The sequence below is a fragment of the Brassica napus genome, chromosome C2 (genome assembly GCF_020379485.1).
Source record: "Brassica napus cultivar Da-Ae chromosome C2, Da-Ae, whole genome shotgun sequence".
In the NCBI taxonomy this organism is placed as follows: domain Eukaryota; kingdom Viridiplantae; phylum Streptophyta; class Magnoliopsida; order Brassicales; family Brassicaceae; genus Brassica; species Brassica napus.
In genome coordinates this window covers 12,683,897-12,701,413 of record NC_063445.1, presented here as the reverse complement: position 1 = coordinate 12,701,413, position 17,517 = coordinate 12,683,897, and the positions used below count along the sequence as shown (strand labels likewise).

Here is a 17,517-nt window from a genome sequence, read left to right as displayed (position 1 = left end):
CCGCATGGTATTTATCAAGCTCGGCCACAAACAAGTCTTACGCATCTATGAAAACAATCAATCATGGTGCCAATTAGGTCACACGGCCATGTTAGTGTGATACAACAATCCTAGAGATTGGTTCATGATACAATCCGGTTTATATATCAATCCGGATATAAGGCCATACGGCTTTGCATTAGACTTTCACGATTATTATGTGATACAACGATCTTAAGGATCGGATCATGATGCAGTCTGGGTCATATGACTATCCGGATGCTAGGCCACTCGGCCTCTTAGATGTACACTAAGCCACACGGCTTTTAATCAATCAAGGGCACAAGGCCGCAAGTGTGTACAATGTATTAGGCCATACGGGTATATACAATAGGGGATTATTAATCTAAATGTATTTAATCCTATTGCATAGTTGCATCTCTATTAGGTTTACTAATTTCAAGGTTTGGTAATATTCAACTAGATTTTAGTATCAAGTAATCTAGCAACCTAACTCTCATTTATGCAAGCAACCTTAATCAATTGGATTCTACTTTATAAAATATAGGGTTTTAATTTAAACTTTAGTAGAAATCGATTTAGCAAAATAAGATTAAGGTTTCAAGGCCTTTAGAATTTTAAAATCGAGATTAGGGTTTTAAAACATTCAAGTGACCGATTAAGGATTTCAAGGCCTTAGGATCTTTAACTTCGAAATTAGGGTTTCAATTTAAACAAGATTCAGATTCAAGTTTTGAAACAATTCTAATTACAGCTCTAGGTGATCAATCAAAAACACTCAAGTTTCAAATCAAATTTTAAAACCGATTTTCTAATTAGGGTTTTAGGGGATTTCGAAAAGTTTGATCTTTGATCAAGAGGATTTGAATTGAGATTCAAAAACCTTTAAGGCTCTGATTTTAATTGATCAATGGATCAATCTCTTTCTTAGGTTTAGATCGAACTTATAGAGCTTCGATTTACTCATAGGGTATTGATCTATTATCCTATGGCTTTTAGTTTTAGAGATTATCTTTTAGGGTTTCAATCTTTACAAGACAACCAGGTTCGATTCATGTTCTCAGAATTAGGATTACCTTTGTCTTGCAGATTGTAGAACCCGGACCTCCAAGATGGACTGATAAACCTCGGACGCGAGCTGGACAAACGCTGCCTCCTATCGGGTCGCGAGTTGCTTCCTTTGCGAGCGGCTGATCGGATTGCGAGCTGGTTGATTGTAAACTCGAGCTGCCTGTGATGTGAACTGGAAGCTGAGGTCGTCTAGGATCAGGAACACCTTATGGCTGGAGCTGATCGGATGCTAACGAGCTGGAACGCGAGCTAGGACAAATTAGGGTTCGTTGAGATTAGATCTTTGCACCAACTCCTCTCAGCTCATGAAACAATAAACAAGGAGTATTAGATTACATGAACACCATAATCTGAACAAGATATCATCAAACTACTAAGGTATGATTAACTTATCTTCCATAGGATTTGAAGTTGGCTAGAAAATCTTGTAGGTTCGGATTAGGGTTGCAAAGAACTAAGTCGGCGCCGTGTATTGTTTCTGCGAGTGTGGGCGCGTCGGAGATCGGATCGACGAACGGTTTTCGCTGATGGATTCTTCTCGTCAAGAGCTTCAATTTTATATGTGGCTCGTCGTCTGGTTCGTCGGGGTTGGAGAGATCGATCGATTTGAAGTTCCGCCTGATTTAGGGTTTATGTGTGACGGATTTTAGGTTAGGGTTTTGTCTCAGGGTCTAGAGCATCGTGCTGATAACGTGTTGTGAATGAAGGGTTTGAGACTGAATATTTCGTGTGTATTATTAATCATCAAAAGGGGTTCCTTATATAAGGATTACAAGATAGAGATAAATGGAAAGAGTACTTATCCTAATCCTACATGAAATAGGAAATCTACTAAATACATAAAAGGAAAGATAACATCTAATAGGAAAAAGGAAAGATGGTTTTCTTTTCTCTCTAAGCCGCCTCTCTCTCCTGTAGTCGGCTCTCCCTCTCTCTCCTCTTGGACACGGCTGTGGTTGGGCCTGGTCGTGGCCTGATAGGCCATCTCTTCTTGTCTTGGTTAATGGCAATCCATATTGTTCATAACAAAATGGTAATATTACATTAAATATAATATCTGAAATAATGTATAGTTTTACATTTTTATTATTTCCAAATCTATACTAATAATATTACATTTTTATATGAAGAGACTGTTTATTTCCCTCTAAAAATGGGTATAAAACCATTCACGCAGTAACAGTGAGCTCACACCATCGCCCCCTCATCAAAGAAGACTTCAGCAAAAAAAAAAAAAGAATGACTCCACTAACTTTGTAGGGGTTCTTCACGTTGGAGCATCTCAGAATCACAGATTTTTATTTGATTAGATTCACTTCTATCAGGCCGCGAGTACGTGGAGCTTGCGGTGTCGATTTTTTATGCCATGCGATTATGATTTGACTAAGCTTCTCACTTTTTTTAACAAAACAAAGAAGAATAAGTTATTGGGGTTAACTGATTCATTGGTTAAGCAGAGTTAAGAGTGACTTTGTGTGTTGTGTGTGTGCTTTGGCAGGTGAGAGTCAAATTTCACTTAGATAGGTGTATAGCTACTTTATACATGAAATTTGGTTCAATGGTGTTTCGTTAACATCACATAATCTTTTGTCCATGCCCTTTCGAATAAAAGAAATCTCAGTGTGCACTATTCTCTGTTTGGTGAATGACATGGTCTAAACTTATATACCTGTCACTTTATTTTCATGGAAAACACAATTTTTGGACATTTATGTTCTGTTGAAATTTACAGTGTTCGTGTGTACCCGAGTGCATGGTCTTGCATGCTGGTTCGATGTTCTCTTTGATGGAAGGTATCAAGCCATCACAAACTTATATGTTTTGTATTGCACTTACGATTAATATACCTTTAATGTGAAACAAGTAAATAGAAAAGCTAACATATTATGTTCTCTTTATATCCAACAGAACTGCAACGAGGGTTCATGACTGCTCCTGCTGCACCAATAACCTATTGGTACCAAATAGAATGAGTTCCCTCGCAGCATATTCATGTCATGGAAGGGCAAGTGACCAGTGATAGACTTTATTTGGACCCCCACAGTGCTCAGACCCTGTTCGTTTAGTTAACACTGTGACAATAACCAGCAGTACAAAATTTAACGAAAGACATGTAAGAGAAAGAAAGAAAACTGGTGTTTTTAGTAGCTGATGAGAGAGAAACATGTCGCTGGGGAGAGAACAAGAAGACAAATGGAGTTGATGTTTTATTTAGCATCACAGATACTCTTGGATCTCTTTTATTGTTTGATCGCCGCGTTTTCCCGTGTTTCACCGGAACGACCAATGAAGAAGACCTTTCAGTCGCTCATCTAAGTCGTTGCATTTAATAAACGGACATGGCCTAGCAATTTTATTTGCTTCTGGACTGAGAACTTGGGAGAGGTTGAAGTTAGATTCTACACACGAGACTCTGTCCGAGCTACAAAACTCTAAATACTTAGAGAAACGTGTTAGATAGATTGAGGAAAAAAGAGCAAACAAAAGAAACATCATCAGGGGCAGTGGAAACTCTGGAAAAAAATGAAACTTATGAGGCAAGAGATAAGCCGCAATCTGCGGTTGGAGTAGAAAAGACAAGCTACCAAGATTAGAGTATACAGAACATTGCTGACGCGAAGTGCTTACGAGTTAGCAGGAGAGAACGTAACCGAAGTTTTGAACAAAAGGGTAATGGATAAGAAAAACATTGAGTTGAAAAAGCTTAATTCGGGTTTGATAAAAGTGAGGGAGTTTGATTGATAAGGAGGTATGGCTTAGAGTCTCATAATAAATTAGAAATAACAAACTCAAAACCCATGGAACCCAAGCTAACAAGAATGAAGAAAGTAAGTTTCCCAAGGCTGCTTAGAATGGAAGTTTCATCCTCCATCCTTAACTTTAATAAGATCAAAGAGGCATGGAACATCATTGGTGTCTTCACTTTCTCCTTCAATTTTTTGTAAATGATTGGTTTGTTCTCTTGCACAAAAATATTTTAGGAATAATATAAGTTTTTTAGCTGCATGAGGAGTAACTAGGCGAAAGAATATGGGGTTTTAGTAAATAATCAAAACAAATATCTTATAAAAATCAGTTTGAAAATTAATAAGATATAATAAATAAAACTATATATTTTTTTTTGTAGAAATTACATTGAATAACTAGAATTTGGTGAAAAATAATTAACAAATAATAGTTTTTTAAAAAATTTACATGATCTAATCCAAAATATAAAACTACAGAAAACTAAAAAATATTTATAAGAACAAAAAAAAGAAAATCCATTTACGATATTATTTTTGACATTTCATCAAAATCCGAAAAATGGAAATGAAAACGAAAGTAATATCATGGATATTGTTTTTGTGGTTACCAAGCTCAATCTTAAAAATATTCACATGAAAATTGAAAGAAAAACACAACAGTGATTATTACATAATCAAAACAATAATTCTTATTTTTTAAAAAATTAATAAAATCTAATAAATAAATTTCTATTAATTAAATAGAATTTATTTTTTGCTCATGAAACACATCGTCAAGTGAAGAAATTTACCACATTTGAAAATTTATCTAAAATTTATCAGTAAAACATGAATATAATGTTTTTGTCTCCATTAAGCTCTAATGAACTGTTGTTCGATTGAGTTTAACCTTTCATTCTTAGACTATGATAATTATGATAGTTACAGTCACACTTTTTAAATGTGTGATTTTAATTTTAAACAAAGTAGGTTAACATTATATTTTCACAAACACAAAAATTATTTAAATTCATTAGATATTGATAATTTAGAAATCAAATTTAATTATTAATAAAAAATAAAGTTATAAACTCGCACTTAGTTTAATTATATTTTTTAATAATCAGTTGGTTTATTATCTATTTTGGGATTAAAAGTAACAAAACAAAATTTCTTTTCAGTTTTGAATAGTGAATAATTAGTTAAATGATATATCACTATCAAATTTGTATCTTTTTCCACAATGTAAAAATAATATCTTATTATTATAATTTTTTGCAATATTAAAAATTAATACAAAAGATTAAAAACACTTATATATAAATAGCTATATTCAAATATATACTAAAATTTGAAATATGTTTAGTTGTTTTTTAAATTGCGGGTGACGGGCGGGTTTAACCCTAGTCTATACTATATAAAAGTTGAAGCTATAAGACATTGAGAGCGTCCACATAAGATTTTAAACGACTAATAGTATGATGACAAATCAGCATTTTAGTTTATTAGTTTTTAAAATGTCAAAATTTCCAAAATTGTATTTAAAACGAAATTAATAATCCATCTTTAATTTAAACTAAAAAAATAAATATTAACATTTTACAACTTGCTTTAAAATGTCAATTGTTATAATAAAATGAAAAATCAAAAGTAAAAAAGGCTATAATCCATAGGACGCGTCCATATATGATTTAAAACCACCAAACAAAAATATGACAAATCAGATTAAATGTTAATATTTCCAAACAATGTATATTATCTAATACAGTAGGCTAACTAAAAAAATTATTAGTTTTTAAACTGTCATGATTTCCAAATTAATGTATATTAACAGAAAATATAAGTTCTAATACTTAATGTCGATATATAATTATTAGATTTAAAAATCAAAATTTTAAAAGTCAAAACATATCCTTAAATACTATATTACCTATTAATAAAATATGTTTATTATCTAATAAAGTAGGCTAGTAAAAAATTATTAGTTTTTAAAATTTCATGATTTCCAAATTGATGTATATTAACAGAAAATATAAGTGTTAATACTTAATGGCGATATATAATTATTATATTTAAAAATAAAAATTTTAAAAGTCAAAACATATCCTTAAATACTATATTACCTATTAATAAAATATGTTTATTATCTAATAAAGTAGGCTAGTAAAAAATTATTAGTTTTTAAAATTTCATGATTTCCAAATTGATGTATATTAACAGAAAATATAAGTGTTAATACTTAATGGCGATATATAATTATTATATTTAAAAATAAAAATTTTAAAAGTCAAAACATATCCTTAAATACTATATTACCTGTTAATAAAAAAATATATATATTACCTAATGAAGTAGTCTAATAAAAAATAATTAGTTTTTAAAATGTCATAATTTGCAAATTTATGTATATTAACATAAAATAGACTAATGAAAAAATGGAAAACTGATGTTAAAGGAGTTGAATAACAAAAACTAAAACATCTAAAAGGTAAATTCACTAAATACATAAAATAAGAAACTTTCCAATATATGAAGTATTGGATGACTATAAATAATTGTCTAAAGTTCTAAAAGTTTTCAAGATTTCCTTTGAGAAAGAGATAGATATTGAAAAGAGAAAATAGATATTTACACAATGGTTGTTTCTCCTAGTTCTTTGGTTTTCGATGATTTTAGAAAAGGTTTTAATAAGAATGAAGTTCTTGCTAGAGTGGTTCACTTTTGGGAAGCATGTAACATCACTATATAAAACTTGAAGCTATAAGCCGTTAAGAGCGTCCACGTAGGATTTAAAACTACCAATCGTATTTTGACAAATCATCATCTTAATTTATTACTTTTTTAAAATGTTAATATTTCCAAAAAAAAAAAATTAAAACGAAATTAATATTCCATATATAACTTAAACTAACAAAATAAATATAAACATTTTATAACTTGCTTTAAAATGTTAATTGTTATAATAAAATGAAAAATCAAAAGTAAAAAGGCTATAATCCATAAAACGCGTCTATTTAGGATTTAAAACCACCAATACAAATATGAAAAATCAGATTAAATGTTAATATTTCCAAAAATGTATATTATCTAATAAAATAGGCTAATTAAAAAAATTATTAGTTTTTAAAATGTCATGATTTCCAAATTAATGTATATTAACAGAAAATATAAGTTCTAATACTTAATGTCGATTTATAATTATAAGATTTAAAAATCAAAATTTTTAAAGTTAAAACATAACCTTAAATATTATATTACCTGTTAATAAAAAAAATGTATATTATCTAATAAAGTAGGCTAATAAAAAATTATTAGTTTTTAAAATGTCATGATTTCCAAATTGATGTATATTAACAGAAAATATAAGTGTTAATACTTAATGTCGATATATCATTATTATATTTAAAAATCAAAAATTTTAAAAGTCAAAACATATCCTTAAATACTATATTACCTGTTAATAAAAAAATGTATATTATCTAATAAAGTAGGCTAATAAAAAATAATGATTTTTTAAAATGTCATGATTTGAAAATTTATGTATATTAACATAAAATAGACCAATGAAAAAAATGGAAAACTGATGTTAAAGGAGTTGAATAACAAAAACTAAAACATCTAAAAGGTAAATTCACTAAATACATAAAATAAGAAACTTTCTAACATATGAAGTATTGGATAACTATAAATAATTGTCTAAAGTTCTAAAAAGTTTTCAAGATTTACTTTGAGAAAGGGATAGATATTGCAAAGAGAAAATAGATATTTACACAATGGTTGTTTCTCCTACTTCTTTGGTTTTCGATGATTTTAGAAAAGGTTTTAATAAGAATGAAGTTCTTGCTAGAGTGGTTCACTTTTGGGAAGCATATAACATCAACAAGAGTGGTTTGCTTATGGGTCTCGAGTTATTTCTTATTGATCAAAAGGTATAAAAAAATATTATTTAGACATTCTCAATTTAAAATTTAATAAGCACCACATTGTTTGTTTGACACAAATGTTTACAGGGAACAACAATCCACGCCTTCATACCAGCTAATCGAATAGCATGCTATGAAGATGATTTAAAGGCTGGTGTAGTCTATAAGATTAAGAATTTCTTGGTCATCAAAACAAAACAAGTTACAAGGTAACTTCTCAGAAGTTCTTAATTCAGTTCACTCAGCAAACTTTTATTGATCAAAAGATATATAAAAGTTGAGGCTATAAGTCTTTGAGAGCGTTCAAGTACGATTTAAAACAACCAATCATATTATGACAAATTATTATTTTAGTTTATTAATTTTTAAAATGTCAAAATTTTCAAAAAGTTATTTATTTCCAAATAAAAACTAAACCAGTATCAAAAATGGAAAACTTACAAAAGTAAAAACATCATAGATAAGTTAGCTAAATATATAACATAATTTCGAAAAATAACATTAAAAAAATTACCAAAATAATAACTAATTTAAAAATGTATTATGACAGAATTTTCAAATTTTAGTATATATACTATATAAAAGTTGAGGTTATAAGTCATTAGAAGCATCCATATAGGAATTAAACCACCAATCAAATTATGACAAATTAATATCTTAATTTTTGCTATCTATACTATATAAAAATTGAGGCTATAAGCCATTGAAAGCGTTCGCGTAGGATGTTAAACGACCAATCAAAATATGACACATCATTATTTTAATTTATTACTTTTAAAATGTTAATATTTTCCAAAATTGTTTATTTCAAAATAAAACAGAAAGCAATATCAAATTAGTTAAGTTGACAAAAATAAAACATTATAAATAAGTTAACTTAATATATAAAATATTTTTCGAAATTTAACATAAACATATAAATAAAAAATAATAATTAAGTTAAAAGATGCAAGACTTTCAAAAAAATATAAGTAAATAAATTTATTTTAGGCTATATGCTAATGAACATATTCACAAATAACATATACTATGTACAAGTTGAAGGTATAAAATATTTAGAATGTTCACATCATATTTCTAAAACCCCAAAAATATATTTACTATATAGAAACTGAGGTTAAAAGCCATTGAGAATATACATAGAGGGTTATCAACAACCAATTAAAATATAAAAATCATAATTTTAATTTACTATTCTTTTAAATGTTAAAATTTCCAAAATTTATTATTTGAATAATAAATATAATTCAATATCAAAAAAGCAAACTACTAAATAAATAATTAAAATGGAATTGATTCATATACATATACTAAATATTTGGAAATTTAACATAAATCTATATTATATAAAAGTTTAGGCTATGTTATAAAACAATTTGAAGCTATAAGTCACTGAAGATGTCCACACCGGATTTAAAACAAAAAAAAATTATATTATGACAAATAATTATTTTCATTTTCATTTTCAAAAATGTCAACATTTACAAAACAATATTCAGTTAAAAATAATAGAAACCAATATCAAATAAAGTAAGTTGACCAAAGTAAACATTATAAATAATTTCACTTAATATATATGATTTTGAAATTAACATTAAATCAAAGTTCAAAATAAGAATTTTAAAAATACAAAGCTTTTAAAAAATTATAGGTAAATAAAATTAACTCATTATTTTCAGGGTTTAGGCTATATGCTATTGAAAACAATTATAACATATACTACTAGATTTTGATCCGTGCTTCAAAGCGCGTGTTTGATTTTGTTTCGCTTTTCATAATTATGAAATTTAGGGTTTGAATCATATAATTTTGAAGATTATATCACTAATATATAGGTCATTTGCATAAGCACAATTAATTTCTATGAAATTTGATCACGCGTTTGCATTTTTGAAGTTTGTTCGAAATTTGTTTGAAGATTCATTTGTGTGTAAAAATAGTATAGCAATTTGAAACTGGGATAAATATAGTGTTAATAGTAACGATTTATGTTACATTTAATTGTATGTATATTAACAATCAAACTACCAATTATAAAACCAAGTATTAGAATATTTTTAATTTTTTTTATAAAAGTATCTATAATATAAATCTAAACTACAATTTCCTATTTTATAAAAGTATCAGAGACATATGTTCCATTATTAAAAGTTAGATTTTAAAAAGAATGTTTTATTTCACATATATTTTTGTAAGTTATGTTCTTAAGTATTTGGGCTTTTTCCTATTTTAAATTTAATGTGGGTCTCAATTTAATTATGTTTACATTTTTGGTCTTATTAATTTGGGGTTTATCTGTGTTAGAAATTAATTTTGTTAACATACGGCCCAAACCTTTTTAATACTTTCTCTCTTCCGACAACAAAGTACAAAACTTGTCTTGTTTAGATCGAAAGAAAAAAAATTAAAAAAAAATCTCTCCGATGGCGATCAATGAATAGTTTGTTCGAGTTCGACGCCGACTCGTTCCTAAGGTTAATCTTTTCTCCCTTATTTCTTCTTCATACAGCTTGAAGAAACTTAAACTTTTTGATTTTTATTTATTTTGTAAATACCGAGATCTAACTTTCTAAAAATCTTCAGTTTGGTTTCCGATAACTTCTAAGAACTCATCGGACAGATTGTAATGCTTATCGATGTGTTCGAAAAATTCTAAAACGAAGTCCGACAAAATATGTAAGCGTTCGTATTAGATAAATAAATTGTTTTCTAAATAGTTTCTTTGTTTCTTAACATCCATCGACGCTTATTACAGGATTTTATATTTTTTGCTATAAATCTATATATTCTGGTTATATTATTTAATTAATTACCATTATTTTCCTAATTATTATTTCATATTTTCAGTGATAAGATATCTTTGAAGAAGAAGAATGATTCGCCACAACATTAGAGTAAGAATCAGATAAATCGATTGTTGTATAGTAATTTAAATTATTTTCGTCTTCTATTGGTCCTTATTTTGTTGTTCTGAAAAATAGATGTCGATGCGAAAAATAGATGTCAATTCGCCCTGCGCAAGGCGCACTACTATATTGAATCATAAGCATTTGAGATTTGGACTTCCCCTATTATTGAAAATAAGAATAGGTTATATGCACAGATAGCAAAATAATATTTTTAAACATATAATCTAAATCATATAATCTTTTCTCAACAAGGATATAGTTTTTATTGTATAGATACCTCTAAAATGACCAATCTTAGCGAATCTTAAAAGGCATACAAGTAACCCTTCTTCAGATTTTTGGCAAGCTGTGTGGACATTCTCAGCATATGTTCCCAAAGGCAGCAAGGCAAACTTAGGTCACTTTATAAACATAATAATAATACAACAAATTAGTCTTTAGATGGGTAAGAAAACATGGTAAATGTAATAAAAAAATCTTCCAAAAAAAACTCATACTTAATGTCTCTTGAGTGTAAACTCCAACTTCTTCCGTTGTTTTCCTCCAGCACAATGAACTGTGTCAAGATCACCCAAGTCTAAAACCTGTCCAATTACATCTGAAACAAAAACCACAATGCAGACACTTATCTATCAATCTACACTAATATTATAATAACTGAAGATATATGAACCAACTCTTACCAATAAGGATGTTCGGATCAGGTTTGCCACTTAGTATGGTTTCGAAATCAACCAAATCAAGAAAATTATTCTCAATCCGGAGAGTTGACTCGGAGATGTCTGTGTTGTGAAGAAAATTCATTTTCAAAGGATTTTTTGTGTACGTCCAGCACCAGTCAAACTGAAGTTATCAATGTTGATCCACTCTCCAACAGGAACCTTGCTAGCCAATTCATCCATGTAAGCCTTTTTACACGATGCTTGTATTTTCGTACCCTAAGATAATATAACCAAGTCAAAATTGTATGTTCTTTAAACTATAGATAAAAAAATAAAACAATACCGCAAATATATCAACAACACTACACTTACATTTGCATCCGAAAGGATTAATTCCAATGAATCACCAGAAATTTTATTCCATTGTCTCCATGAGTGGAGAACTTTGACTTGTACACGCCAAGCAGTCTTTTTCGGTTTGATGTCTTTCAAGAAGGTGATCTGCATATGGTTAACCATGATTTTAGGAATCGATATGCTCTTTTTTTGTGTGGTGAGTTTGAATTCGATAGAGAGGATGGTTAAAGGGTTGAGAGAAAGTCTGTATTTATAATAGGATAGCTAGGAATGACAATGTAGGTTAAGATAATATTTTGTAATTAATGTTTTTTACCGAAATTCTTGGATGAATATTTTTTTTCCAATCGATTAGTTATTTTAGGTGAGAGATTTAAGGTAAATTGTGTACTTGGCCGTAATTAATAGACTTGTAGAGGAAGTCATTTAGATTTTTTGGTTAGATAATAGTATATTCTCAATAATGATTTCTTTCCTTTGTTATCTGCAAAATCTTCGAATTGATCCAGTTAGCATATTCTAAAAGTATCGATTATTTATTTTAGTTGAGAGATTTAAGGTAAAGTGTTTAGTTGGCCGTAGTTAATAAACTTGTAGAGGAAGTAATTTAGATTTTTCTGTTAGATAATTACGTGACCGTTGGTTTGATTTCCAACATTTTGTTTGGTGTGGTTTGTTTGAGAATAATAGTATAGATTTTAAATAACGATATACAACCTTTGATATCTTCAAAACCTTCGAATTTATCCACTTATCATATTCCAAATCATTTATTGAGTTCTGTTTCGTGTGTTTGAGTGAGAATAATAATATTTTTTTGTTTCGTGTGTTTGAGTGAGAATAATAGTATATTCTTTATTTTATTTAAAATTACCAAATGTGTGCCTAATTAAACATGTTAACGGAATCATATCTGTTTATTAGAGATAATTAACCAAAACATAATGAACAGACACGTTAAACTGAAGTACTTTTGGACCTAAATCACCGCAATTATTAAACAACTGGAAATATGAAGTGCACGATATGAAAAAGCTTATAAGAAAACAAATCAAAAGTACGTTGATAAGATTCTTCAAATCTCAGTGTTTGGTTCCCACGTAAGAGATATTGAATTCCAAACAAAATTACTTTTGGCACAACAATCTGGACTCCCAATATCTTCTACTTCATGGTTCCCAAAATTATTTTCTATCCAAACGAAAAACTGGATTTATCTTGATCATCAAGGAGATTAACAAAATGTTCTTCGGTCGTTGAACAGTTTTTTTATTGTGGATCCCTGAAACATATTTGAAACATAAGATTTTGAATATATAATCAAAGTAGACAATCCTAAATATTTGTAAATGTTCTTCAACACCGTGAACTTGAAATCTCCATAGTCAGACCATAATAAAATTTGATACCTTTTCATGAATTGGCCATATGCATTGCAATGACTTCATAAAACATGATAGGAACCACTTTCGCATTTTTTTATTTTCTTGTCTCTGTGAATAGTTTTTTTCAAAAGTCAGGTTTGGTGAGACATGATGGGCGTATATAAAGATGTTTAGGGTTGGTTGAATAAAAAAGCTTGTAGAGAAAGAAATATAGATATTTCCAAGTGATTTTTGGTAAGATAATAGTCATAGCATATTCTTTTGCCGATTTGTGTTTGCTTTTTTAAAATTTTTTTAATGCTGGTCACATGCTGTTATATTATATAGGGGAAGACCAAAATATTTAAAAATTAAAGGGTCCAGCATGGTTTTTCTTTCGTATAAGCTATGGTGTCTATGGTTGATTTTATAATTTTCTTCAAACAGAAGTAATACAATGGCAGGTTTAGAAGATCTAAAACAATGGCAGGTTATGGTATCAAGTAAGGAGGTTTGAATCGAGCTCTCACGTAGTGTCTTACATGTAATGTGTTTTGTAGTCGATGGTACTATGCTCCTTGTGGGTGAAATGAATATTTTGATGTTTTTAAAAGTGGGGGAAATGAATATTTCGATAAGGTTCTGTTATAATAGGTTGTGCTTTGGTTTTGGTTCATGTAATTTATTTTGTTTGGGTAGGGTGGTTTAGCAATCGATTTAAATGGTTAAGAATAAATAATAATGTATCCAGTTTGATAGTTAGAGTAAAAATCACTTATATATAGGATAAAATATCTTGTCACGTATTGTTATAATATGAAGTCCAAAAAAATAAAAAAGGAAATGGTCTAAACAACTTTTTTAAGTCGATTTATTAAAACTCATTCTCTTTTAATAGTATTGATATATAAGTTGCGGCTATAAATCAATGATAATATTCTTATATCATTTTAAAACACCAAAATATACTAAATCATTATTTTATTCACTATATAAAAATTGAGGTTATAAGTCAATGAGAGCATACACATAGGATAATAAATAACCAATTAAAATATGAAAAATAATAATAATAACTTACTATTTCAATATATTCAAATTTCCAAAACGGATTATTTCGATAAAAAATATAATTCAACATCAAATAAGGCAAACTAATAAATACATCATTAAAATGGAACTGATTTATATATATACTAAATATTTAGAAATTTAACAAAATAAATTAACTATAATAAAATAAAATAAAATATAAAGAATACCCGATTTTAACTTGCAAGAACAAAAAATAAGATATAGTCTTCAAAATAAAATTTCAAAATTGTATTTTAAAATAAATTAGAAATCAATATCAAAAGTATTTTCTTTAATAATATCCAAATCAAAGAATCACATAATCCTCATGAACAAAGAATACATAAAGAAATATATGATTTGAAGTGAACGAAGAATAACAGTAAGCGAAAATGAAAAACATTCGCGATGGAAAGTAAACTATACAAGCCAAAGGAAAAATCTTATAGACAAAAAATGTATTATTTTAGTCAGTTACAATCAAAATATTCATTGAAACCAGCCAAATAAGTTATACTGAAATAAATCTAACATGGTGTGATTTACAAAAAAAATAAATGATATTGTTCTTAAAGCAAACTACATGATGAATTCATAAAATTTGCCTCATATAACATATAAAATTTAAGATGCTCTATGTTGTGTAATGTAAGAAAGTATTTAGCGAACAATGTTTATAAGATAAATGAAAAATAAAGAGCCTAAGAAAACATGTCAAATAAGTTATTTAAGATTTTATATAAAATTTATAACGAAAACCAACAATAAATTAGCATGTAAGATAACATAAAAGAATGATAAGTGGAACAATCAATATGAATTTATCAATATGAATATACTACTAAGTATTATAAATAATAAACTAAAAATACAAATTTACAAATTTCAGACATTTAGAAAAAAGTCTCAGGATTACAATGAATACACTATCTAAAACGTTTGCTATCTTACTGTCAGCATTTAGAAGCTAAACCAATTTATCAAATTATGTAATAGTTTTCAAATGATCTTAAAGATCTTCACGTAAACTTCAAAACAAACAAGTATTATTTTCATATAAAAAAAAATTGTAATAAATTATACAATCATACATGCTTAACTACTCTAAACATAATTAATAAATTATACAATATTCTCAATATTATCAATTCAATAAATAAAATGTTACATAACATTAGTTAAATTCATTATATTTACTTTATTTTTTTTATAATATCTTTCAAACACTATTAAATATTAATTAAAGTTCATCAAAATATTTATTGTGATTAAATTTTAAATCTAAATATTATACTATCACATATATATATATATATATATAAAACAATCAAACTATCACATATATATAACAATCACACATTAAAAGTTTTTTTGACTACAAAGTAAAATTATATATTATGCAAATAATTCAATTGTTTATGTTATTCAAATAAAATATATGTAAACTTTATGATAAAATATTATAATGTATTAACAGTTTACATGCATCAAGAAATTTATATACTATTTTTAAATACAAATTAATATTTTTCGAAAATTGGGAATATGTTTATAAACATAATTATTACATTTATAAATACAAATAACTAAATATCCAATAAGAGGGTACATTTATAAATACATGTAAAAAATAAAATCATCAGATCATATTTCAGATAAGAAAATTATATAAATCAACTAGATAATTAGTTTAAAAGTTATTATAAAACTAAACTAAATTATTAATACAGACTCGCGTGTAGCGCGAGCATAAAATCTAGTATATACTATATAAAAGTTGAGGCTATAAGCCGTTGAGGGCGTCCACGTAGGATGTTAAATAACCAATCGTATTATGACACATCATTTTTTAAATATGTTAATGTTTCCAAAAAAATATATTATATAATTAAGTATGCTAATAAAAGATAATTATTAGTTTTGAAAATGACATGATTTCCAAATTTATGTATTTTTTTTGTCTGCTTTTTTTTTGTCAGCTTTCCAAATTTATGTATATTAACATAAAATAGAAGTTTTAAACGTTATATGTATATTTAACATAAAATAGAAGTTTTCCAAATTTATGATTTAAACGACCAATCGTAGTATGACAAATCATTATTTTAGTTTACTATTTTTTTAAAAAAGTTACAGCTATAAGCTAATAAGAGCGTCTACATACGATTTAAAAGCTACAATCGTAATATGACAAATCATTATTTTAGTTTACTATTTTAAAAAATGTTGAGGCTATAAGCTATTAAGAGCGTCCACATAATATTTAAAACTTCCAATCATATGACAAATCAACATTTTAGCTTGTTATTTTTAAAAGTGTCAATATTACAAAAAATCATTTATTTCAAAATAAAATATACATAAATTTAACTATGACAAACTTACAAAAGTCAAAGAATTACATATAAGTTAACTTAATACATAATATATTTTCGAAAATTAATATATATTAAAATACAATAATTAACTTGAAAATGCAAGATATTTGACCAATTAGAACTATATAAATTTAAAACACATGATTTTTAAATTTTAGGTTATATGCTATTGAAAATATTAAGTAATCTATCTAAACTATTAAAACTGAAGTACAAATTTAAAATAACCCTAACTTTTCCTAAAAAATTACCATCTCATGCCACTAGCTTTAATTATTAAACCAGCCAAATTAAATTGATAGAATTAACTTTAATAATTACAAAACCAATTGAACTTAAAATAACGTGTTTCAACTAAGATATTTTTATTAGGAATCGTTTTTAGAACGGTCTTGTATTTTGGGATGAAAACAATAAAATTAGGTTGGATTTTGTAAGCATATAAAAATATAATTACATCTCTTTTATAATACTAACTTACATAAAATCATATAACAACTATCTCGCAAATTTGAATAATATTATACTGTGTGATTATCTAGAAAACGGTATTATATGACATATTTTCTTTCCAATAATTAATGTATAAATGAATGTTGCTTTTTCGTTGTCAAAATTGAGAAGTTTATGTTACGTGGCAAATAACATAGTTTTTTAATTTGCAGAGGCAAGTGATATTACTATAAACCTATTTCTATGACATAGCTCATATTTAAACCTTTGTTTTGGAAATTATTTATGGAATATGTAAACATTTTATATTATTTATCACTTGACTTTGCAAACTGAGCTACAGATCGCATACGAAAATATTTTGGATCGGAAAAATAGAAAAATTGTTTATGATCTGGACCACGAATATATAATAAGCCCAAAGGCCGAAACAATATAGCATAAGTCGAGAAAAACCCGTGAATATTGCGGTGTAGAAAACAGAATGTTTAGGTGAATTTTTGTACAAAACGACCGTGTATCAAACAGTGGCATTTGATTGTAATTACTGAGAAAAACTCAGGATTAAATTCAAAGTGTACTCCTGTTTTAATAGTTTAG

General features: G+C 27.3%; 1 long non-coding RNA gene across 1 annotated transcript; it reads right to left on the bottom strand.

Annotated features, from left to right (window-relative positions):
• Nucleotides 1–6,812: 6,812 nt before the first annotated feature.
• LOC111214240 lies at nucleotides 6,813–16,393 on the bottom strand. The gene is made up of 4 exons (XR_007319336.1): nucleotides 11,664–16,393; nucleotides 11,313–11,567; nucleotides 11,127–11,227; nucleotides 6,813–11,030 (listed from the first exon to the last, which is right to left on the bottom strand). It is a non-coding gene; the product is annotated as an uncharacterized LOC111214240 (long non-coding RNA).
• Between the last annotated feature and the right edge of the window lie 1,124 nt (nucleotides 16,394–17,517).